Source organism: Callospermophilus lateralis, chromosome 9 (assembly GCF_048772815.1).
Source record: "Callospermophilus lateralis isolate mCalLat2 chromosome 9, mCalLat2.hap1, whole genome shotgun sequence".
NCBI classification, from domain to species: domain Eukaryota; kingdom Metazoa; phylum Chordata; class Mammalia; order Rodentia; family Sciuridae; genus Callospermophilus; species Callospermophilus lateralis.
In genome coordinates this window covers 109,947,854-109,973,507 of record NC_135313.1, presented here as the reverse complement: position 1 = coordinate 109,973,507, position 25,654 = coordinate 109,947,854, and positions in this window count along the sequence as shown.

Below are 25,654 nucleotides of genomic sequence, written 5' to 3'. Positions count from 1 at the left end.
CTATCCCTAATCCTTACCCTAGGACTAAATCAAAACCAAGCAATAGCCCTAACCCTAAACATTAACTTAAACCAAACCTAACACAAAACATAGAACTATCCCTATCCCTAATTCGAGTTCTAACACTAACTTTAAAACTTACACTGACCATGACTCATATCCTAAAATTCAACCTAGCTCTAAACACCACCTTCACCTTAAACCAAATGCTAAGAATAACCCAAACAACAATTCGAGTCCTATCCATAACCCTAAAATGAACCCTGACCTGACTCTTATCTTAACACAAACCCTAGCTATAAGTATCACCCTTTACTTAAACCTAACTCTAACACTAAACTTAACCATAACATTAAAACTTACCTAATGTTAACCCTAGTTCTTACATTAGCCGTGGCCCTAATTCTATCCCTAAGCCTAACACAACCACGAGCCCTAAACCTAGATTTAACAATATCTCTAACCCTAACCATAGCCCTAAACCTACCTCTAAACCAATCCTTTTCACTAAGCAAACCCCTAAATGTAATAGTAACCCTAGAGCTATCCCTAATCTTTAGGCTAACCAAAACCCTAACTCTATTAATAGCCCTAACCCTAGCTCTCATTCTAGCTCTAACCCTATCCCAAATTCTTACCCTAACCTGACAGTTATACTGACCCTACCACTAAAACTAGGTCTATTTCTAACCTTAACTCTAACCCAAACCTATGGTAATCCTATTCCTATACCTAACCCTGAAGCTAACTCCCAGCCTAGCGCTAACATTACCCCAGAACCTAGCCCATACACTAAACATAAGCCTAAACCTAACTCAAGTTCTAACCCTCACCCTAACCCTAACTCAAGACCTAATCCTAACTATAGCACTAGCCATAACCTTAACTCTAACTGTATCCATTACCCCAAAATTTACCCTTTATGCTAATGTAACCCTAGGCCTAACCCTAACCCTATCACTATCTCCAAAACTGTCAATTACCCTAAACCTAACTTGAACCCTAAACCTAACTTCATCATTATTCTAATGCTAACCCTAATGCTAATTCGAGCCCCAACCCTAAACTCAAACCTAAAGGAAAGCCCAACACTGACCCTGAAATTAATAATTTTCCTAAATATAAACCTGACAATTTCCCTCTACGTAACACTTACACTAGACTTAGCCATAAATCTAACCCTAGAACTCTCCCTAACCATAATCCTAGACCTGACTTTAGACCTAGCCATAATCCTAGTGCTAAACCTAGCACAAACCCTAATCCTTATCCTAGCCCTAAATATAGCCTTAATTATAACCCCAACCCTAACCCTAGGCCTAAACCTAACACTAACACTAGCCCTAATCTTAGGCCTAATTTAGCCCTTCCAAAACCTTAACCCTAGCCCAAAGACTAATTCTAACTCTCACCCTAGCCCTAACTCTAGTTCTAACCCTATACTTTGCTGGAAGCTTAATTCTAGCCTGAACCATAAGTCTAACCCTAGCCCTATTCATATCCATGGCCATAATCCTAGATCTAACCCTAATTCTAAATCTATCCCTAACAATAAGCCTAAGCATAAACCTAACCCTACCCCTACGCCTAGCCCTAGCTCTAAAACAAAACGGAGCCATAGACCTAACCCTAATCCTTACATAAACCAAACACTAATCATACACCTAGCCCTACCCCCAGCAATAATTCCAGTCTTAAGCTGAACCCTAAAACAAATCCTCACCCTGACTCTTACCTTAACACTAACTCTAAGTATAAATATCACCCTAAACCTAAACATAAACCAAGCACTAGACCTAGTCCTAACCCTTAACACTAAAATTAGCCCTAATCATAACCGTAATACTTACATTAGCAGTAAATCTAACCCTGTCCCTAATTTAACTGAAATCCTAGCCCTATTCCGAGACCTGACACTAGCTTTAACCCTAAACCTAACTCTAACCCAATCACTAATTGTAACCATAATCCTAGCTGTAACCCCAGCTCTAACCCTATCCTTACCCTAACCATAACCCTAACCCTAATGCTAACCTTAGTTCTAAACCTAACCCTATCCCTAATCTTCACCCTATCCATTACCCTAAATCTAACCTGAAACCTAAACCTAACCCTATCATTATGCTGATCCTAACCTTAATGCTAATTTGAGTCCTAATTTAAACCTTAACCTATCCAAAACACTAATCATGTCCATGACCCTAATAATACCTTTAGCTCTAAACCTGAACCTAACTCGAAACCTAAGGCTTACAAGAGGCATAGCCATAAACCTAACCTTAAATTATCTTTAACCATAAACCTAGACCTGAAATTATCCAGAAACATAATCCTAGCCCTAAATCTAGCTGAAATCATAAACCGAACCATAACCCGAGAAATAACCCTAATTGTAACGCTCACTCTAGCCCTAAATCTATGTATAACCCTATCCCTTAGCATAAACCTGACCATAACCCTAACACTAACCCTATCTCCTGCCCTAGCCCTAGGCCTAATACTAACACTAAGCCTAGAACTATTCCTAGCCCTAATTTAATCTTATCCTAACCCTAACCCTAGCCCTAAGACTAACTATAACTCTTGTCCTACCCTAGCCCTAGTTCTATCCTTACCCCTATCCTAACTCTAGATCTAAACCTAACTCTAAATTTAACTGTAATCATAAGCCAAACCAAACCATAACACCACGCTAAACATAATGCTAATCCTAAAACTTGCCCTAGCCCTGGCCCTAGCCATAAAACAAAACCAAGCCATATCCCTAACCCAAATCCTTAACTTAAACCATCCCAAACCTTACACCTAGCCCTAAACCTAACTCTAAAATTTACTCTGACCCTGAGGCAGACCCTAAACTATTTCTAGATCTAATCATAACCCTAACTTAAATTAACAGTAACACTAGACCTCGCCTTAACCGTAACCCTAAAACTAGCCTTAATTGTAACCCTAGTTAGTACATTATTTGTTTCATAACCCTGGCCCTAACCCTAACCCAAATTATACTCCTAATTCTAGTCCTAACCCTAGCTTAAACCCTAATGTTAACCCTAACACTAGCCCTAACCCTAACCCTAACCCGATCCCTAACCATAGATTTAACCCTATCCCTTATACTAAGCAAAACCCTAAACCAAATGCTAACCCTATTCCTAACCATTTTCCTTAGCATAACTTCAACTCTGACCTTATTGCTAGTCTTAACCCTATCCCTCATTCTATGTCTAAACCTAATCCTGGCCCTCATCTGATTGTACAAGTAACCCAAGGTCTAAACCTGACCCTAAACCTAAATCAAAACCTAACACTAGATGTACCTGTAACCCTATACTTATACCTAAGCCTAAGACTAGACATAGACGCAGAGCTAATTCTAAATATAGTTATAACTCTAGTCCTAGACCTAAACAAAATCCTAGCACTAGCCCTAACAATAACCCTTAATCTAAACCAAACACTTAATCTATCCCTAGACCTAAACCTAGTTCTAATTCTGGCTCTAACCCTAAACCTAACCCTATCCTGAACACGGACCCTGATCCTAACACTTAAACTAGTTTTAAACCAGAGACTAACATGAAACCTAGACCTAACACTAGACCTAGCTGTAAACCTAAAGCTAAAACTAGCCCTAAATATAACCCTAGATTTACATTACCCATAGTCCTAAACCTAGCCCTAAACCTAACACAAAACCTAGAGCTAATACTAGGGCTAAACTTAGATGTAAACATAAACCTATCTCTAACACTAACCCTAACCCTAACTCTAACCCCAACCATCTCCTTACACCTAACCCTAGCTCAAAGCCTAACCCTTATACTAAACATAACCTAGATTTATCCTAAATTCTAATCCTAACCCTAGCCCTAATCCTAACCTTAACTCTAGCCGAAATTTTAGCTCTAACCATATACATTAAACTAACCCTAACCCTAGTTAAAACCCTATCCCTAACACTAAACCTAACTCTAACCATAATCTTAACTCAGAAGTGAACCTAAACCTAACACTCATCCTAGCCCTAACCCTAGCTCAAATACTAACCCTTAACCTAAACTAACCATGACCTTTTCCCTAAACTAACACTTACCCTAACCCTAACACTTATCCTAAACCAAACCCTATCCCTATCCCTAAAACTAACCTTAATCCTAGACTTAATCCAAACCATAATCTAGCCCTAAAACTAGCTCTAAATCTACCAATTACACTAAACATAACCCTAACCCTAATGCCAACCCTAACCCAATTTCTGAAACATAACCCATTCATTACCTTATACCTTAACTAAAACCTAATGTAAACCCTCCCATTACCTTAACTTTAAACATAACCAAAACGCCAATTCGAGCCCTAAACCCTTAACCTTAAGGTACACCAAATGCTAACCCTGAACCCGACCCTTACACAAATAATAATTCTAGCTCTAAAGCTAACCTTTAACATACACCTAACTCTTACACTAGACCTAGCAATAACCTAACCCTAAAACTATCCTTAAAAATAACCCTAGACCTGATATTATTCCTAGCCCAAGTCCTAGCCCTATCCTTATCAGAAAACCTACCCATCATCCTAGCCCTAATCCTAGCTTTAATTCTAAACTGAACCATAACCCTAGGCGTAATCCTAATTCTAACCTTCACCCTAGACCTTAACATAGCTATAACCCCACCCATTCCTCTCAACTTAACCCTAACCCCAGTGCTAAATCTAACCCTAGCCCAACCCATAGGCTTAACCCTAACACTAACCCTAGTCCTAATCCTAGCCCTAGTTTAGCCCTAACCCTAACCCTTAACCTAAGCCTACTCTGAAGAATAAATCTAATTTTCACCCTAGAGGTTTCCCTAGTTCAAACCATATTCCTTACCATAACCCTAAACCTAGCCCTAAAATTAGCACAATCCCTAACTCCATATCAACCCTAACTCTAAACCTATCCATAACCCTAAGCATAAACTTTACTCTAACACTAGCCCTTATTCTGATGCTAATCCAAAATGTAGCCTTAACCCTAGCCCTAGCCCTAAAACAAAACTGAGCCATAGCCCTAACCATAACCCTTAACCTAAACCAAAACCTAACCCTACCCCTAGCACTAACTTTAATCCTAATTTGAGTCCTAAACCTAACACTAAAACTAACCCTGACCCTGATATTGACCCTAAATATAACTCTTGATCAAACATCACCCTAACCCTAACCCTAAAACAGCCACTAATTTTAATAGTAGTTCATACATTAGCCATAGCCCTAAATCTAGCCTAACCAAACTCAAAACCTAGCACTTATTTGAGACTTAACCCTAGTTAAAAACCTAACCCTAACCCTAGCCAGAATCATAACCATAACTCTAGCCTTATTACTACCTCTAACCCTATCCATTACCCTTACCATAACTATAACCTGAATGATAACCCTAGGACTAACCCTAACCTTATTGCTAACCCTAACCTTATCTGTTAACCTAAACCTAACTTGAACCTTAAACCTTACCCTATCATTACCCTGACCCTAAACCTAATGCTAATTTTATCCCTAATTCTGAACTTAACCTAAAACAAACACTAACTCTGATCCTTCCCATAATAATATACCTAGCTCTAACCCTAACCCTACCCCTAAAATTAACCCTTTTACTAGACCTACCCATAAACCTAACCATAAAACTATTCCTAATGTAACCATGGACCTGATATTTGCCCTAGCTGTAATCCTAGCCCTAACCTTAACACAAAACATAGCCCTAACCCTAGCCATAACACTAAACCTAGCCCTAATCCTATCCATAACCCTAGCCTTAAACTTAGCTCTAACATTATCAATTACCCTAAATGTAGCCCTAATTCTAATGCTAACCCTAGGTCTTAATCTAACCCTATGACTAACCATAACCCCATCCATTATGCTAAAATTAACCTGAACGCAAACCTAACCCTGTCATTACCCTAACCAAAACCCTAATGCTAATTTGAGCCCTAAACCTAAACATGGAACCTGACCCTAATAATATCCTAGCTCTTAATTTGACCCTTTCCCTAAATCTAACCCTTACATTAAACATAACCATAAACAAACCCTAAAACTATCTCTAACCGTAAACCTAGAACTGACATTTACACTAACAGTAATCCTAGCCCTAACCAAACACAAACCCTAGCCCTCATCTTAGCCCTTAGCCTAGCATTAATCATAATTCTAATGAAACCCTAGCCCTAACCCTAATTCTAACCTTCATCATAGCCCTAAACTTAGCTCTAACCCCATTATTTACACTAAACCTAAACCTGAGCCCAAAACTTACCCTAGGCCTAAACATAAACAGAAACCTAGCCCTACTCCTAACTCTAATTAAGCCCTATTCCTGACCGAACTCTAAGCCTAGCTGAAGACCTCACTCTTGCCCTAGCCCTATTCTTAGTTCTAACCCTACTTTTTATCATAACCCTAATCCTAGCTATAAACCTAGAACTAAGGCTAGCCATATCCTTAGCCCTAGAATTTACCCTAGATCTAATCCTAATTCTAAATCTAACTCTAAACCTAAGACTAGTGTTAGGGCTAAGTTTAGGAATAGGTGTATTTCTAGTGCTAGTCTTAGTTTTAGAGTTAAATTTAGAGTTAGGATTACTATACTAGTGCTATACCTAATGCTAATCGTAAAATAAGCCCTAACCATAGCCCTAGCCCAAAAAAAAACCCAAGAAATAGCCCTAACTTTAAAGCTTAACCTAAACCAAAACCTATCTCTACACCTAGCCCTAACCCTAGACTTAATTCGAGTAAAAACCCTTACCCTAAAACTACCCCTGACCTTATTTTTGACCCTTATACTAACCCTAGAACTAAACATCACCCTAATGTTAAACCTAATCCTAAAACTAGACCTAGTCCTAACCACAATCTTATAAATAGCCCAAATCATAACTGTACTGCAAACATTGGCTGTAACTCTAAACCTAGCCCTACCTATAACCAAAATTTAGCCCTAATCTGAAACCTAGCCCTAGCTTTATCACTAAACGTAATCCTAACACTAGCCCTAATCCTACCCTAAATGTATTCTAAGCCAACCCTAACCCTAATACTAACCCTAGTCCTAACCCTAACTGCATTACTAGTCCTAAACCTAGCCCTCATTTTAGCTCTAACCATAACTCAAACCTGACACTAAATCTGACTCTAATAATGCTAACCATAGGTCTAAACCTGACTCTAACCCTATAATGAACAATAACACTAGAACTAGAAATAAACCTATTCCTAAACCTAACCCTAACACTAGCCCTAGACCTAAACCTAATCCTAAACCTAGCTATATCTCTAGCCCTAGACATAAACAAAAACCTAGTCCTAGCCCTAATAATAAACCTTAAACTAATCCAAACACTAACCATACACTTAGACCTAACTCTAGTGATAATTCTGGGTTTAACCCTAAAGCTAACTCTAACCTGAATACCGAACCTGACCCTAACATGAACTGTAGCTCTAAACATCACGCTAACACTAACCCTAACCCTAACACTTGATCTAGCCATAACACTAACCCAAAAACTTACCCTAATCATAACCCTAGTTTATATATTAGCTGTAGCCCTGACACTAGCCCTAACATAACCCAAAACCTGGCCCTAATCCGAGTGCTTACCTTAGCTTTAACCCTAACACTAACCCTAGCCATAAGCTAGTCCCTAAGCCTTCTTTAACCCTAGATCTTATCCTATTTGTTACCTTAAGCCAAACCATAAACCTAATGCTAACTCTTGTCCTAACCCTAATTCATAGCCTAAACCATATCCTAATCCTAATACTAGTCCTTACCCTAGCCCTCATTCTAGCTCTAACCATAACCCAAAACCTAATCCTAACTCTGAAACTTATACTGACCCTAACACTTACCGTAGGTCTAAACTTGACCCTAACCTGAACCCGAACCTTAACATTAGCCCTACTGGTAATACTGTACCTAATCCTAAACCTAACACTAGTTGTAGACCTAAACCTAATTCTAAATCTCGCCATAATTCTAGCCTGAGACCTGAAAAACAACCTTACCCTATTCCTAACAATCACCATTAAGATAACAAAAACACTAACCCTACTTGTAGACCTAACCCTAGTCCTAATTCTGGCACTAACCATAACACTCACAATAACATTAACACTGATCCTGACCCTAACACAAACCTAGCTCCAAAGATAACCCTAACTCAAAACCTAATCCTATCACTACAAAACCCATAACCCTAATCCTAAAAGTAGCCCTAAACATAACCCTAGCTCTTAATGACCCACGGAACTAACCCTAGCCTAAACTAACACAAAACCTAGCCCTAATTCTAGGTGTTAACCTAGCCCTAAGTGTAACTCTAAACTAACCGTAGCCCTATCCCCAACCCTAACCTTCCCCTTAGACCTAACCATAGCTCAAAGCCTAACCTTTACCCTAAACATAACACTAGCCCTATCCCAAACCCTAACCTAACCCTAGCCCTAATTCTGCCTTTAAACATAGCCGTAAACATAGCTCTAATTCAATACACTACCCTAACCCTACCCTAAACCTAAACATAAGCCTAGCCCTAACACTAGCTCTAAACTTATCCATTACCCTACCCATAATCCTAACCCTATTTCTAACCATAGGCTTAATCCTAACACTACCAAAATCTCTAAACCTATCCATTATCCTAAAACTAACCTGTACCCTAATCCTAATCCTATTCAATATCCTAACCCTAACTCTAACTCTAACACTAATTAAAACTCTAAACCTGAACCTTAACCTAAACTGAACTGTAAGCCATACCCTGACCTTGATAATACATCTAGCTCTAAACTTGACCCTTTCCCCTAAATCTAACCCTTACACCAGACCTAACCATAAACATTACCCTAAATCAATTCCTAACCATAATTTTAGACTTGCCTATAGACACTTAACCTAACACAAAACTTAGCTGTAAACCTTATCCTAACTGGAAAACTAACCCTAATACTAGAGGAAATATAAATCTACCCATAACCATAACCCTAGCTCTTACATTACCCACACACATAACACTTCCCCTAAATCTCACACACAATCTAGACTAACCCTAGCCCTAAACATAGACCTAAGCATAACCCTAACCCTGTCCCTAGCACTAACCTTAACATTAACACTGGCCCTGGCCCAAACCCTACTCAAACTCTAATCCTTATCCTAAACATAACAATAGCCCTAATGCTCAACCTAATCCTAAACCTAGCCCTAATCCTAACTCTAACCAGAGCACAAACCCTAGCACAAACTCTACCCATTACCTTAAACATAACACTAACCCTAAGGCTAAAGCAAGAAATAACACTAACTCTAACCTTAACCATAGCCTGGAATCTGACTCTTTCTCTAACCCTAGCCCTAACCCTAGCTCAAACCCTAACACTTCTGCTAAACCTAACACTAACACTAACCCTAGGCCTATCTCTAAACCTAGACAAAATTCTAACGTTAGCACAAGCCCTAACACTAGCACTAACCCTATCCTTTACCCTAAACATAAACCTAACCCAAATGCTAACCCTAGGCCTAATCCTAATCCTTTCATTAATACTAAGTTTATCTATTACTCTAAACCTAACCTGAACCCTAAACCTAATATTATCCAATACTTTAACCCTAACCCTAGCGCTAATTTGAGCCCTAACCCTAAACATTATCATAAACCAAACCCTAAACTGGACTCTGACCATAACAATACACCTAGTTCTAAACCTGACCTTTACCCTAAATCTAACTTTCCACTAGACTTAACTCTAAGGCTAATAAAAGCCCTAAACCTAAACCTTAACCTAAACTGAACTGTAATACATACCCTGACCTTAATAATACATATAGCTCTAAACTTGATCCTTACCCTAAATCTAACCCTTACACAAGGCCTAACCATAAAAATAACCCTAAATATATCCTTAACCATAACCCTAGACTTAACTATAGACACTTACACTAACACAAACCATAGCTCTAACCCTAAAGTTAACACTATTCATAAACATAACCCTGGATCTGACATTAGCTCTAGCTCTAATTCTAGCTCTAACCCCAACACAAACCCTAGTTCTCATCCTAGTCCTAAATCTAGCCTTAATCCTAAACCGAACACTCACCTTATTCCTATAACTAATTTTAACCTTCTCCCTGGCCCTGAACCTAGCCATAACCTTATCCCTTCCCCTAAAACTATCCATAAACCTAACACTAACACTAACCCTAATTCTAGCCCTAACCATGGGCCTAACCCTAACACTAAACCTAGCGCTAATCTAGCCCTTATTTAGCCCTAACCTTAAGCAAATCCGTAACTCTAGTCCTAAGAATAACTCTAACTCTCAACCTAGACCTATTTCTATTTATAAATCTGTCCATTACCTAACACTAGCCCTAAACTTAGCCCTAACCGTAGACCTAACCATAACTTTAAATTATGGTTATAAACTCTAAATCAAACCCTAACCATAAGCCTAAACTTCACCCTTCCACTAGCTGGACACTATTGATAATCATAAACCTACCCTAATGCTAGCCATAAACCTAAAACAAAACCAATCCATTACCCTACCATAAACCTAACCTAAAACAAACCCTAACCCTACAACAAGCCATAACCCTAGCTCAAAGTCGAGTCCTAGGACTAAAACAAACTCTTACCCTGACTCATATCCAAACACTAACCCTAGCTGTATATATCATCCTAACCATAAAGCAAATGCTAACACCATTCCTAGCCCAAACCCTAACCCTAAAACTAACATTAATTATAACACTAGTTCTTACATTCACCTTAGTCCTAACTCTAGCCCTAACCCCAAACAAAAATAGCCCTAATATGAGCCCTAAAACTACATTTAACCCTAACCCTAAACATAGCTCTAAGCCTAGCTCTAACCCCATCCCTTAGCCTAAGCCAAACCCTATCCATAATGCTAACCCTAGTTCTAATCGTAATCCTTACCCTAAATCAAACACTAACCTTATTACTAGTCCTAATCCGAGCTCTTATTCTAGCTCTAAACCTAACCAAAAACCTGACCCTAAACTTCAACCTTATTCTGACCATAACACTAATTATATGTCTAAACCTGACCCTAACCCTAAACTGAACCCAGAAACTAGCCCTACCAGTAAACTTTTACCTAAATCTAACCATAACTCTACCCCTAGACCTAAACCTAATCCTAAATCTAGCAATAACTCTAGCCCTACACCTAAACAAAAACTTAGTCCTTGCCCTAACAATAACACTTAACCTAATCCAAACAATAACACTACCCCCAAACCTAACCCTACTACTGATTCTGGCTTTCACCGTAACTCTAATCTGAAAACTGACCCTGAAACTAATGCTAAACCTAGCTCCAAAAATGACTCTACACCAAAATCTAAACATAACACTAGAATTAGCCATAACCCTAAACCTAAAACAAGACTTAATTTGAACCCTAGATCTTACATTACCAATAGCACTAATCCTAGATCTAAACCGTATAAAAAACCTAGCCCTAATCCAAGGCCTAAACCTATCATAAGCATAACCCTAACCCTAAACCTAGCCCTAACCCTAAGCCTAACCCTCACCTTAGACCTAACCATAGCTCAAAGCCTAATCTTTGGCCTAAACACAACCCTGTCCTTATCCATAACAATAACCGTAACCCTACCCCTAACCCTAACACTAACCCTAAACCTATATATTATGCTTATTATATCCCTATTCCTAATGTTAACACTAGGCCTAACCCTAACCCTATCTCAAACCATAAATCTCTCCATTACCCTAAACCTATCCTGAACCCTAAACCTAACCCTATTAATTACCCTAATCCTAACTCTTATCTTTATTCTCAATTGAGCCTTATCCCTATATCTTAACCTAATACAAACCATAACTCTGACCCTGAACCTAAAAATACTCCTAGCTCTAAAACTGACTCTTACCCTAAACTTAACACATATCCTAGACTAAGACATAGACCAAATCCTAGATCTACTCCTAACTGTAGCACTAGACCTGACATTATCCCTAGCCCTAATTCTAAACCTAAACCTACATCAAACTCTAACCCTCTTGCTAGCCCTAAACCTAGCCTTAATTATCACCCTTACTTTAATCCTAGCACTAATCCTAATTCTAACACTCACTCTACCTCTAAACCTACCTATAAAACATCCCTTACCCTAAATTTAACCCTAAACCTAGCCCTAATGCTAGGCCTAAGCTGAACACTAACCCTCAATCTAATACAGGCTGATTTAGCCCTATCTCTAAAACTAACCATAACCTAGTCCTAAGACTCACTCTAACTCTCATCCTAGCCTTATCTCTAGTTTTATCCCTATCATTTACCATAACCCTACACCTCGCCCTAAACCTTGTCCTATCCTTAGATCTAGCTCTAACCCCAGATCTAACCCTAACTACATGTCTTAACTAAACCTAAGCCTTAGCGTAACACAAACACTGGCCCTAATCCTAGTGCTAATCATATAACCTAGAACTAAAACAAAACTGAGCAATAGGGGCTGAGGATGTGGCTCAAGCAGTAGCACATTCACCTGGCATGCGCTGGGTGCTGGGTTTGATCCTCAGGAAAAATAAAAATGTAATTTAAATAAAAAGATGTTGTTTCTACCAAAAACTAAAAAATATATATATAAAAATATTGTAAAAGACTCTCTCTCTCTCTCTCTCTCTCTAAAAAAAAAAAAAAAATCTGAGCAAAACTCCTAATCTTAAAACTTAAACCAAACCCTAACACTATACCTAGACCTAACCCTAGCCCTAATTTGAGTCCTAAACTTAACCTTAAATAACCCTGACCCCGAATAAAATCCTAACACTCAACCTAGGTCTAAACAAGACCCTAAACTTAAACCAAGCCCTAACAGTAACCCTAGCCTTAATTCGAGTCATAAACCTAACCTTAAAACTAACCCTGATGCTGACTAATATCCTAACAGTCACCTTAGCTCTAAAGACCGCCCTCACTTTAAACTGGACACTAAAAGTAATCCTATCCCTTATTTGAGTCATAAGCCTAACCCTATAACTAAAACTGTCTCTGAATTATATCCTAATACTAACGTAGCAATAAATATCACCCTTAAATTAAACCTAACCCTAAAACTAGACCTACCCCTACTCCTAACTCTAATTGTAACCTAATACATTATCCATTGGATAACATCAGCCCTAACCCTAACACAAAAAATAGCCATAATCTGAGCCCTAAACATAGATTTAACACTTACTCTAACCCTAACTCTAGTCCTAACCCTAGCTCTAAGCCTATCCCTTACCCAATGTGAAACCCTAAACCTTAGAGTATTCCTAAACCTATCCCTAATCCTTAAGCTAACCAAAGGCATAACTCTATTAATAGTCATAACCATACCCTCACTCACTCTATCTCTAACCCTAATTCAAACCCTAATGTTAACTCTGACCATTATTTTGACCATAACACTAACCCTAGGTCTAAACTTGGCCCTAACCCTAGACCAAACCATAACACTAGCTCTAGACCTAAACAAAAACCCATCCCTAGCCCTTAAAGTAACCCTTAACCTAACACAAACACTAACCATAACCCTAGATCTAATCCTAGTTCTAATTCTGGCTTTAACCCTAACTCTAAGTCTAACCCAAACACTGATCCTGCCTTTAAGAGTAAACCTAACTCCAAACCTGACCCTAACTAAAAAATCTAAACCTAACACTATACCAAACCAAAATCCTTATCACCAAACAAACTCTAATCATAACCATAGCTCTTACATTACCAACATCCCTAACACTAGGCCTAAACCTAACACAAAACCTATAGCTAATCCTAGGCCTAAGAATAACCTCAATCCTAATTCTAACCTAACACTTGATTAATCCTAACCCTAGTGCAAATCCTGATACTTACCCTAAAAATAAAGCTACACTTTATCCCAGATATAACCCTAACATTAGCTCGAATTCTAAACTAAACCCTAGCACTAAACCTAGCTCTAAACCTACCTATTACCATTACCATAAACCTATTAATAACCTTAGGCCTAATCCTAACCCTAAACCTAGCCAGAAAACTAACACTAGACCTAATCCATAACCTCACACTTGCCCTAGACCTAACTCTAGCGCAAACCCAAACCCTTACCATAAACCTAAACATAACCATAGCCCTAACCCTAAACCTAAAATTCAATCTAACACTAACCATAACACTATGCCTACCTCTAAAAATATCCATTACTCTAACCCTAACCATACCCCTAATGATGATGCTAGCCCTAATCCAATCCTAACCCTAACCATACTCTAATATTATCCCTAGACCTAACTCTAAACCTAACCCTCACCCTACCCCTAACCCTAGCTCAAAACCTAAACCTTATGCTAAACATAACCCTAACACTATCGCTAGTTCTAACCATAACCATAATCTTAACTCAAGATCTATTCCTGACCCTAAGACTAGCCCTAAACTCAGCTCTAACCCTATCCATTATCCTAACCATTACTCTTACCCTAATGCTAACCCTAGGCCTAACACAAACCCAATCACTAAAACTAACCCTATCAATTACCATAAACCTAACCTACCCTAAAAAAAACCCTATCATGACCCTAAACCTTACCCTAATGCTTATTTGAGCCCTAACCCTAAACCCTAACCTCAACCAAACTCTAACCTGATCCTGACCCTAATAATTCCCCTAGCTCTAAACCTGACCCATAACCCTAAACCTAACCCTTAAACTAGACCTATCCATAAAACTAATACTAAAATTGTCCTCTCCTCAACCATAACCGCACACCTGACATTAGCCCTAGCCCTAATCCTAGCCCTAACCTTAAAAAAACTCCAGCCGTTATCCCAGCCCTAAATCTAGATTAATCCAAACCCTAACCCTAACCCTAGCTCTAACCCCAATACTAACCCTAACCCTAATCTTAGCCATGATTTCACAATATTTTTAAACCTAACCATAACCCTAGACCTAAGTAGAAATCTAACTCTCACACTAGCCATATCACTAGTTCTAACTCTATCCCTTAACATAACCCTAAACCTAACCCTAAACTTAGTACTAACCCTTGCCATATCCATAGCCCAAGCACTAAGCTTAGATCATAATCTATCTCTAAATCTAAACCTGAACCTAACCCTAAGCCTAACCCTAACTCTAGCCTTAACCCTAACACTAATTCTAAAACTAGCCCTAATTCTACCCTAGCCCTAAAATGAAAATGAGAAATAACCTCTATCCCTAACCATTAAACTAAACCAAACCCTACCAATATGCCTACCCCTAACCCTAGCCCTAATTCGAGTTTAAGCCAAACCCTAAAACTAACCCTGACACTGACTCTGAAACTAACACTAATCCTAGCTCTAAACATCACCCTCATTCTAACACTAACCCTAACACTAAACCTAGCCCTAATCTTAACACCAAAATTAGTTATAATCGTAACACTCGTACTTACCTTAGCCGTAAAGCTAACCCTAGCATAACTTAACACAAATCGTAGGCTAATCTATTCCCTATCCCAAGCTTAACCCTAACCCATACCCTAACACTAGCCTTAGACCTAATCATAATCACAACCCTACCCCTAACCCTATACATTACCATAACAATAACCATAATCCTAATGCTAACCATAGGCCTAAACCTAACCCTATATCTAATCCTATCCCTATCCATTTCCCTAAACCTAACATGAACCTAATTCTAACCCTATAATTACCCAAACCCTTACCCTAATGCTAATTCAATCCCAAACTTTAAGCCTTAACCTACTCCAAACCCTAACATAGACCTTCATTTTAATGATACCCCTAGCCCTAAACCTGACCCTAACCCTAAACCTAAAACTTACACTAGACGTACCCATATTCCTAACACCTAAAACTCTCTTTAAATATAATTCTAGACTTGAAATTAGCCATACTCCTAATCCTAGCCTTAACCCTAAAACAATTTATAGCCCTCATCCTAGCCCGAAGCCTACCTTTAATCATAACCCTAATCCTAACCCTTATTCTAAACATCACCCTACCTCTAAAACTAGCATAACACCATCCTTTACCCTAAAGTAAATCCTAAAACTAACCCTAATTCTATGCTTAAACTGAACACTAACAATAGACCTAATCCTAGCCATAATTTAGCCCTACTCCTAATCCTAAACCTCACCTCAGTACTAAGACTAACAATAATTCTCACACTAGCTCTCTCACTAGTTCCAATCCTAGCCTTTACCATAACCCTAACTCGAGCCCTAACCCTTGCCCAATCCTTAGTCCTAGCCCTAAACCTAAGCCTAAGACTCATGCTAATACTATACGTAATCGTAATGCTAATCAAAAAACTAGCCCTAACCCTACCACTAGCAGTAAAACAAAACAGAGCTAGAGCCCTAATCCTAAACCTACCTTAAACCAAACCCTAATAAAGCCAGATTTACAGTTAGGTAGTCAGTGTAGTTATATCGAGTTAGATATAAAATGGAGGCCATGTTGAGATTGAATTCTGGGAAACACATGACAACTCATGACACAGGGCAAACTGAGACCCTAGCACTTGGCCAAAGGGGACAAAAAACACCCTTGGCAAAGCAAGGTGAGAGAAGAGTCTTTTTGTTTAGGAAGCTCAAGCTTAGGGAGACGTCCCTAATGAGAACAGTTTTCTCTGGTGGGGGCCACTGAGTCCTGTTTTCTTCTCACTCAAATGGGAACTTCTCTTTCCAATATGCCAGGTGCACCACTAACGTGCATATTGAAAAATTGGGATAGATTTGAACCTTAGATACTCAAGTAAAGCACCTCATTTTCTTCTGCTGCCATGTCTGGCCTCAATACCAACTCCCTGATGGAGAAACCGGGCCACCAGAGGGAAATATCAATTTTAATACAATTTTACAGCTTGATAAAATTTGCAAAAAGAAAGGGAATTGGTGTGAGGTGCCGTATGTTCAGGTTTTCTTTGCTCTAAGGGAAAATCCTAAATTATAAAAACAGTGTAAAGTAGACTTAGCTATGATATCTGCCATGAAGAGACAAAATCTTGGGGACTTACCTAATGAGGAGAAAGAATCAGGAGGACCCACAAAATCTCCATCTGCTGTTGGTGCACAAAAACAGTCCACGTGTCCTCCCTGCATCTGCCCCAACAGGCAAACAAAATATATTACCTCTCCAGGAGATGCCCATAAGGAAAATTTGGGTCAATCAAAGTACATACCCTCTTCTTCCTTCAAGACCTAAGGCTGATAAAAACTGACTCTATTGGAAAGTTAGGAGACATGCCAGATTGCCTGGATTGGACCTAACCATAGGAGTTAATCCTGTAAGTAAAAGAGGAACTGAGGGAATTCCAGCAGCTGCCGAAGCCATTTTGCTTTGGGAAACTTCCTCTTCCTTTACTGCACTGTAAGGATTACTCCACTCTGTCTACTTAAAAAAGGAAGGGACAATGAATGCAGTAATGTGTTGATATTATACATTTATTCTTGGAAATGATCTTGGCTGGATGTGTGTCTAAAAGATGATTTTTTATTGTAACAATCTGGTATCTGAATGGGTTTTTGAAGCATTGCACAGTCTTGCAGTTAAAAGTTGGGTGTAGGTAATTGTTTAGTTTATGATTTCAGATAATTCATGCCAGAGAACTTAAATACTTAGGGTGGAAAATTAAAGAACTCTACTTACAAGTTGGCGAGTAACTCCAAAACATTTAGTTTTATTTTTTCCATCAATTTTTGATCTGGGTAGCCTGGGAAGATGCCACTAGGTGTACCGGTGCATTAATTTAGGCAAGGATAGTAAATTATGATATGGTATCTGTTCCATTTCATGTGTAGGATTTAGGAAAGGAAAATGTTGTATTGGGAGATTGGTCTGGTTTATTGAAATGATATTGAATACCAACAGTCTTAGGAAATTTTTAAAGCTTAATTTTGAATATACATGGTAGTGTGTGGTTCTCTTTTGGAATTTTTTTTCAGATGATTTAATGTAACTTAATACTACTTTAGGAACTTCAGAAATAATCTGCCTAAATTTAGAAATTTACAAGGATTGTTTCAAAATGTGAACAGAAAAGGAGATTAACAGATGGAAAATAGAAATTAGAAGGTTCTATATATGGATTTAATAGAAAGACAATGTGATTCTGGATAAGAGAATCTATGTGATTAAGTAAATAATAGGGTTTAAGTAAGTGATAAAGGTCTGTGTAAGTCGGTTATATGTGTAAGTTTGAGCAAGTAATCTTAAATTAAAAGTTCTACAATTATGATTGAACAACAACTTTATTTTGTAAAATTTTGCTATGTTATTTCTTTAAGAGTTTAATTTGGTTAATATAAAAACATCAATGTAATTGTGGTGCTATTAATGTGTTCATATCTTCCAGGTATAAAAGTCTGTAAAAAGAAGAGCATTATATCAAGCTGGTGTTCTAAAATTTTATGGTAATTTTAGGCTTAAAAGAAAAACATGTTGGAGATGTATTTATATTATTTGTGTTCTATAACTGGACTTGTTATCAATAAGTTATGTAAAGTTCTATGTTACTTTTTACACTGAGATTTGACAGAGATACAATTTAAATGTATTTTTAAGTTAATGAGAGCCTTATCTATGTGAAGGTTGATATTGTAAAACAGAAGAGTACTTTGCTACTTTTCTACAAAAGGTTAAAATCTTTCAGCCTTTCTTTAATTCATGTTTTACATATGATATTATATTGTGTTAGCTAATATTCATGTGAACTTGAGCAACAATCTATGTAGGCTTTATAAAATGATGTCTAAAAATAAGATCAGCTTCAGAACTGTAGTACTTAAGATTTATGAAGAGCCCCGCCTTACCTGAGATAATGCTCTGTGTCCCATGTCACAATATGTAAAAATTACTATGAAAGAAGTAGGCCAGATTTCAGTACATTTAAATGTGTGTCCAAAAGTTGGTTTTTGCCACGATTACTAGGATCTCAAACAGGGGATTATAATGCATAACTCTGCCAAAATTCAAGGTAGCTATTACATAAAATAAATATGTTTTTACTCTTGTTAATTTTATTATGCAGTTTTCTTATAAACGATCTAAAGATTGTCTGTTAATGTTTTGCAGAGGTACTTATTTAAGAACACACATCCTGGGTTGATTTAAGATAATGAGTTATCACCTACAGGATAGAGAGATAGACATTAAAACCCAGCACTCTTAATATAAGGCTGTTGATATTTATCTACTGGATGTTTAAGAATAAGTTTTAAAATTAAAGTTCAATTAAAAGGGCCAAGAAAACCAATATTTGGCTCTTACCCTCTAAGTCAGTCTGAATACAGGGAACAGGGGACTTATCTAAAGAGCTTTGCAACTCTGGGAAAATAACCTACCGATCAGGGAGATTAATGAGACCACTGGAGAACAGAAAGCCAAACAGTGCATTTGCTATTAAGTGGAGGGTCATCAGAGAAGGTCATCCTTGATGCATCCAAGGGAAGCCACATGGTCTAGCAAGACCTGGACCCATCCTAGTACAAATGGCACTAACGGAACTGAGAAGCTTCTGTTAAGTTCCCCCAGGACTCCCATGGAAACTCAGCTGACTGTTAACAATTGATAGAAACAAAAGTCAGTTTGACTGCTTCATTGTAAACACTTAGCAAAGACAGTTAAAACCAAAAACAGCTATTTCTGTGCATTTTAAATAATAAAAATAGTTAAATGTAACTTCCAAGAATAAGTAAACTGTAGGCTACAAAATGGATTCTTAGGCAGGAATGCCTGATAACTATAAAAAGGAACTGCCAGAGTAGTTTTTAGTTTAAGGCCTACAGCTGTTTCTTACCTACACTGGCAGGTTTGGTGTTTGCTAGTATGAATATCCAGCTCTAAGTAACAGAATTAAAGGTTTTTCTATTAGACACAGAGGTCATAATAGTAAAAGAATTTTGCAAGATCAGATGAGATTAAAATATTCAACTGTATCTTAAGGGGAAGGACATATGAACCCTAGAAGTTAAATGTTGTGTTTACATCCCTGACAATTTTGGCAATGTGACAAATATCCTAAAAGATTTACATGCTCAGATAGAAGCCATGTCCTCACCAACTTTGACTTGTGAACAATATCTTAGCTCCTGGTTCTCTGGTACTTCCTGGTGGAAAACATTTTTAGTCTCTGTCTTTGGCATCATACTCATTGGCATATTCATGTGCTGTGGCATTTATTGCTGCATCAATCTGGTTCAAGTACTAATGAATTCTTGTTTCTCTTATAGACTACGAATCAATTCAAATGGCCTTCCAGCCTATTCTCAATCGGACTTCTATCATGAACCACTTGATAGACCCGGTTTATAAAAGGAGACTCCAAATTGCTTGCCCAACATTGTCCCCTGTCAGCCTGAAGAAGCCAGAACGATCTTTACCCCCTTTACTAACAGCAGTAAGGACTTCCAAAAATTAGAGGGGGGAATTAAGCCAGATTTAAAGTTAGGTAGTCAGTGTAGATAGGTAAATCGGGTCTAATATCGAGTAAGATCTAAAATCGAAGCAATGTTGAGAATGAATTCTGGGAAATGCTGGACAACTCATGGAATGCTAATAGAGTCCAGGAAAAAACCCAAGGTAAGAGCCTATCCCAAAGAAGTGTTAATGAACAGCCCCCAGCAAACTCAAAGGTGCTAACTCAGAAGTTCCTCCTGACCAGATTACTTATTTGGCCAACTTGTGTCTCACCCCTCGGTCCTTCCCACCTACATTCCATCACTGAAAGAACTAAACAAAAAAAGGAAACAACTGCAAGTCCATGGATTCCATCTCTTGGGTCCCGTTCTTCCTCCAGGAGAAGTGTTTTCGGCTGTCCTTTAATAAACTTCTATCTTCCACTCTGATCTTGCCTCGGCGTGCTTCTCTGGTGTTATTCTTCAACATTGGGGAAGGAAAAACTCATCACCGATCAACAGCGGTAACACTAACACTACACCTAGACCTAAACATAGCCCTAATTCGAGTCCTAACCCTAACCTTAAAAGTATACTAGACAGTGACTCATATTTTAAACTCACACTAGCTTTAAATACCATACTAAACTTAAACTAAAACTTAACAGTAACCCTAGACCTTATGTGAGTCCTAACCCTAACCGCGACACTGACTCATTTCCTAAAACTAACTCAAGATCTAAATATTACCCTAACCTTCAACTTAACCCTAACACTAAAACTACCACTAAGCCTAACCCTAACCCTAAAACTAACCCTAATTGTAAACCCTAGTTCTTATATTAGCGATTGCCCTAACCCTAGTCCTAACCCTAACACAAAACTAAACCTAATCTGAACCCTAAACCTAACTTTAACACTCCCTAACTATAGCCCTAAACCTAGCTCTAACTCTTTCCCTTACCCTAAGTGAAACCGTAAACCTAATGGTAAACCTAGATTATCACTAATCTTTAGAATAATCAAAATTTGAACCCTATTAATAGTTCTGACCCTAGCCCTCATTCTAGCTCTAATCCTATCCCAAACCTGACCCTTATTCTGACCCTAACACAAACACTAGGTCTAAAACTTACCCTCAACCTAGAGCAAACAATGGCCATACCACTAACTTATAGCAAAACCTAACCCTAACCTTAGACCTAAGACTAACTCTAACACTCACACTATCCCTATCACTAGTTCTAAGCCTATCCATTACCACAACCCTAACCTTAGCCCTAACCCTTGCCCTATCCTTAGTCCTAGCCATAACCCTAGATCTAACCCTAACTCAAAATATATCCATAAACCTAAGAATAAGCCAAAAACTAAAACTAGCCCTAACCCTAATGCTATTCATGAAACTATCCCTAACCCTAACCCTAGAAGTAAAACAAACTGAGCGATAGCCCTAACCATAAACCTTAATCTAAATCAAATCCTAACACTACACCTAGACCTAATCATAGCCTTAAACTGAATCCTAAACTTAACCTAAAAACTAACCCTGACCCTGACTCATATTCTAACACTTATCCTAGCTCGAAACATTCTCCTAAACTTTAACTAAAATCTAAAAGTAAACCTATTCTTAATTTGAGTCCTAACACTAACCCTGACCCTGACTCTTATCCTAACACTAACCACAGCTCTAAATGTTATCTAACCTTAAACCTCACCATAACACTAACCTACCCCTAACCCAAACGCTAAAACGAACCCTCATTGTCACCCTATTCCTTACATTAGCCATTGCCCTATCATTAGCCCTAACTCTAACCAAGAAACTAGCCCTAATCCAAGCCCTAAACCTAGATTGAACCCTAACCCACACTCTAGCCCTAACCCTAGCTCTAAAGCAATCTTTACCCTATTAATAACCCTAAACGTAATGGTATCCCTAGACCTATGCATAATTCTTAGGCTAACCAAAATCCTAAACTTATAAATATCCCTGACCCTAGCCCTCATTCTGGCTCTAATCCTATCCCAAATCCGAACACTAACCCTGACCCTTATTCTGACCCTAACACAAACCCTAGTTTCTAAACTGACCCTAAAACTAGATTAAAACCTACCACTAGCCCTGGACCTTAACCTAATCCTAAATCTACCCTTATCTCTAGCCCTAGACCTAAAGGGAAACCTATTTCTAGGCCTAACAATAACCCTTATCCTAACACAAACACTAATCCTAAACCTAGACCTAAACCTACTTCTAATTCTGTCTGTAACACTAACTTGAAGCCTAACCCAAACACTGACTCTGCCTATAACAGTAAACATAATTCTAAACCTGGCCCTAACTGAAAATCTAAACTTAACACTAGATCTTGGCATAACCCTAACCCTAAAACTAGCCCTAATCATAATCCTAGGTCTTACTTTAGCCTAGGCCTAAACCTAACACAAAACCTAGAGCTAATCCTAGGCCTTAACCTAGCCCTAAGAGTAACCCTAACCCTAACCCTAGCCCTAACCCAAACTTAACCCTCACCTTAGTCCTAACCCTAGCTAAAAACCTAACACTTACTTTAAAAATAAACCTAGAACTATCCCTGAATCTAATTGTAAACCTAGTCCTAATCCTAACCTTAACAAAAGCCCTAATCCTAGCTCTAAATTTACCCATTACCCTAAACCTAACCCTAAACCTAATTGTAACCCTAGCCTTAACCCTAACCATAATCCTAGCCCTAAACAGAAAACTAAACCTAGACCTAACCCTAAGCTAATATTTGCTATAGCCCTAACCATAAATCAAACCCTAACCCTTACCATAAACCTAAACATAACAATAGACCTAAACCTAACCCTAAAATTAAATCTAACCCTGTTTCTAACCCTAAATCTACATCTAACCATACTTATTACACTAACTCTAAACATAAACTTAATTATAACCATTTCCCTAACCCTAACACTAAACCTAAACCTACCATAATCCTATCCCTAAACATAACCCTGAACCTAACCCTAGCTCTTACCCTAATCATAGCTCAGAACCTAACTCTTACACTAAACATAACACTAACCCTAAACCTCGTTCCAACCCATACCCTAACACTAACTCAAGACCTAATCTTAACCATAAGTCTAGCTATAACCTTAGCTCTAACTATATCCATTACCCTAATCATAACACATACCCTAATGCTAATTCTAGGCCTAACCCTATCTCAAGACCTAATCTTTACCATAACCTTAGCACTAACCTTAACTCTAACTATATCCATTATCCTAAACATAACTCTTTCCCTAATGCTAACCCTAGGCCTAACCCTAAAACTATCACTAACCCCAACACTATCAGTTACCCTAAACCTAACCTGTGCCCTAAATCTAAATTAATCTTTACCCTAACCATAAACTTAATTCTAATTTGAGCCCTAATGCTAAACTCAAACCTAAAAGAAACCCTAACTATGACCCTGACCCTAATATTTCCCCTAGCTCTAACTTGACATTTACCCTAAACCTAATCCTTACATTAGACTTAGGCAAAACCTAACCATAAAACTATCCATAACCATAACCCTAGACCTGACATAATAGATATTATCTATTAAACCTAGATATAATCCTAGCCCTAACCCAGCACAAACCCTAGCACATATTAGCACTAAACATAGCCTTAATCATAACCCTAACCTTAAAACTAGGCCTAACTTAAAGCCATCCCTATCCCTAATCACAGTCCTAACAGCCCTATCCCTAACCCTAACAATATCCCTAGCCATAGAACTAAGTCTAACTCTCTCCCTAGACCTAAAACTAGTTCTAAACCTATCCCTTACTGGAACTCTAAACCTACCTCTAATCCAAGGCCTAACCCTAGCCATTTCCTTAGCTCTAGCCCAAACCCTAGATCTAACCTTAACTCTAAATCTAACCCTAAGGCAAAGCCTAAGCCTAAATCTAACACTAACCTTAACCCTAAAGCTATTCTTAGAACCAGCTTTAAATCTAGCCCTAGCCCTAATACAAAACCAAGCCATATCTCTAACCCTAACCCTTAGCCTAAACCAAAACCTAACTCTACACCTAGCCCTAACCCTAGCCTTAATTCCAGTTTTAAGCAGAACTCTAAAACTAACCCTAACCCTGATTCTGACACTAACACTAACCCTAGATTTAAAAATCAACCTAAACATAAGCCTAAACATAACACTAGACCTAGCCCTAACCCTAATCCTAACCCTAAAATTAGCCATAATTGTAACCCTAGTACTTAAATTAGCCATAACCCCAACCCTAGCCCTACCTTAAACCAAAACCTAGCCTAATCTGAGCACTAAATCATGCTTTAACCTTTACCCTAACTGTAACCCTAAACCTAGCAATAATAATAACCATAGCCTTAGCTCTAACCATAGCTCTAACCCTATCCATTACCTTAATGATAATCCTGACCCTAATTCTCAACCTAGGCCTAAACCTTACCATATCCCTTATCCTAACCCTATCCGTTACCCTAAAGCTAACTTGAAACCTAAACCTAACTATATTTTTACCCTAATCCGAACCCTGTGCTAATTTGAGCCCTAAATTTAAACCTTAACCTATCCCAAACACTAATCATGACCATGACCCAAACAATACCCTTAGCTCTAAATCTGACCCTAACCCTAAATCTAACATTTATACTACATTTAAACTAACCCTAAACTATCTTTAACTGTAAAGCTTGACCTGAATTTAGCCCTAGCCCTAACCCTAGCCCTAAACCTAGCCTTAATTCTAACTCGAACTATAACCTGAGTTTTAACCATAATTCTAACCCTCGCCCTAGCCCTAAACCTAGCTATAACCTCATCCCTTACCCTAAACCTAACCATAAACCTAAACCTAAACATAATCCTATAATTAACACACACCCTTGCTTTATCCCTAGCTCTATCCTTAGCCCTTGCCCAACACTGAATCTAAATCTAACTCTAAATTTTAACCTAGCTATAAATTTAACCATAAACATAATCCTAAACCAATCCCTAACACTAGCCCTAACAAAAATGCTAATCCTAAAATTTGCCATACCCCTAGTCCTAGCCTTAAAACAGAACCAAGCCATATTTCTAACCCAAAACCTTAACCTAAACATA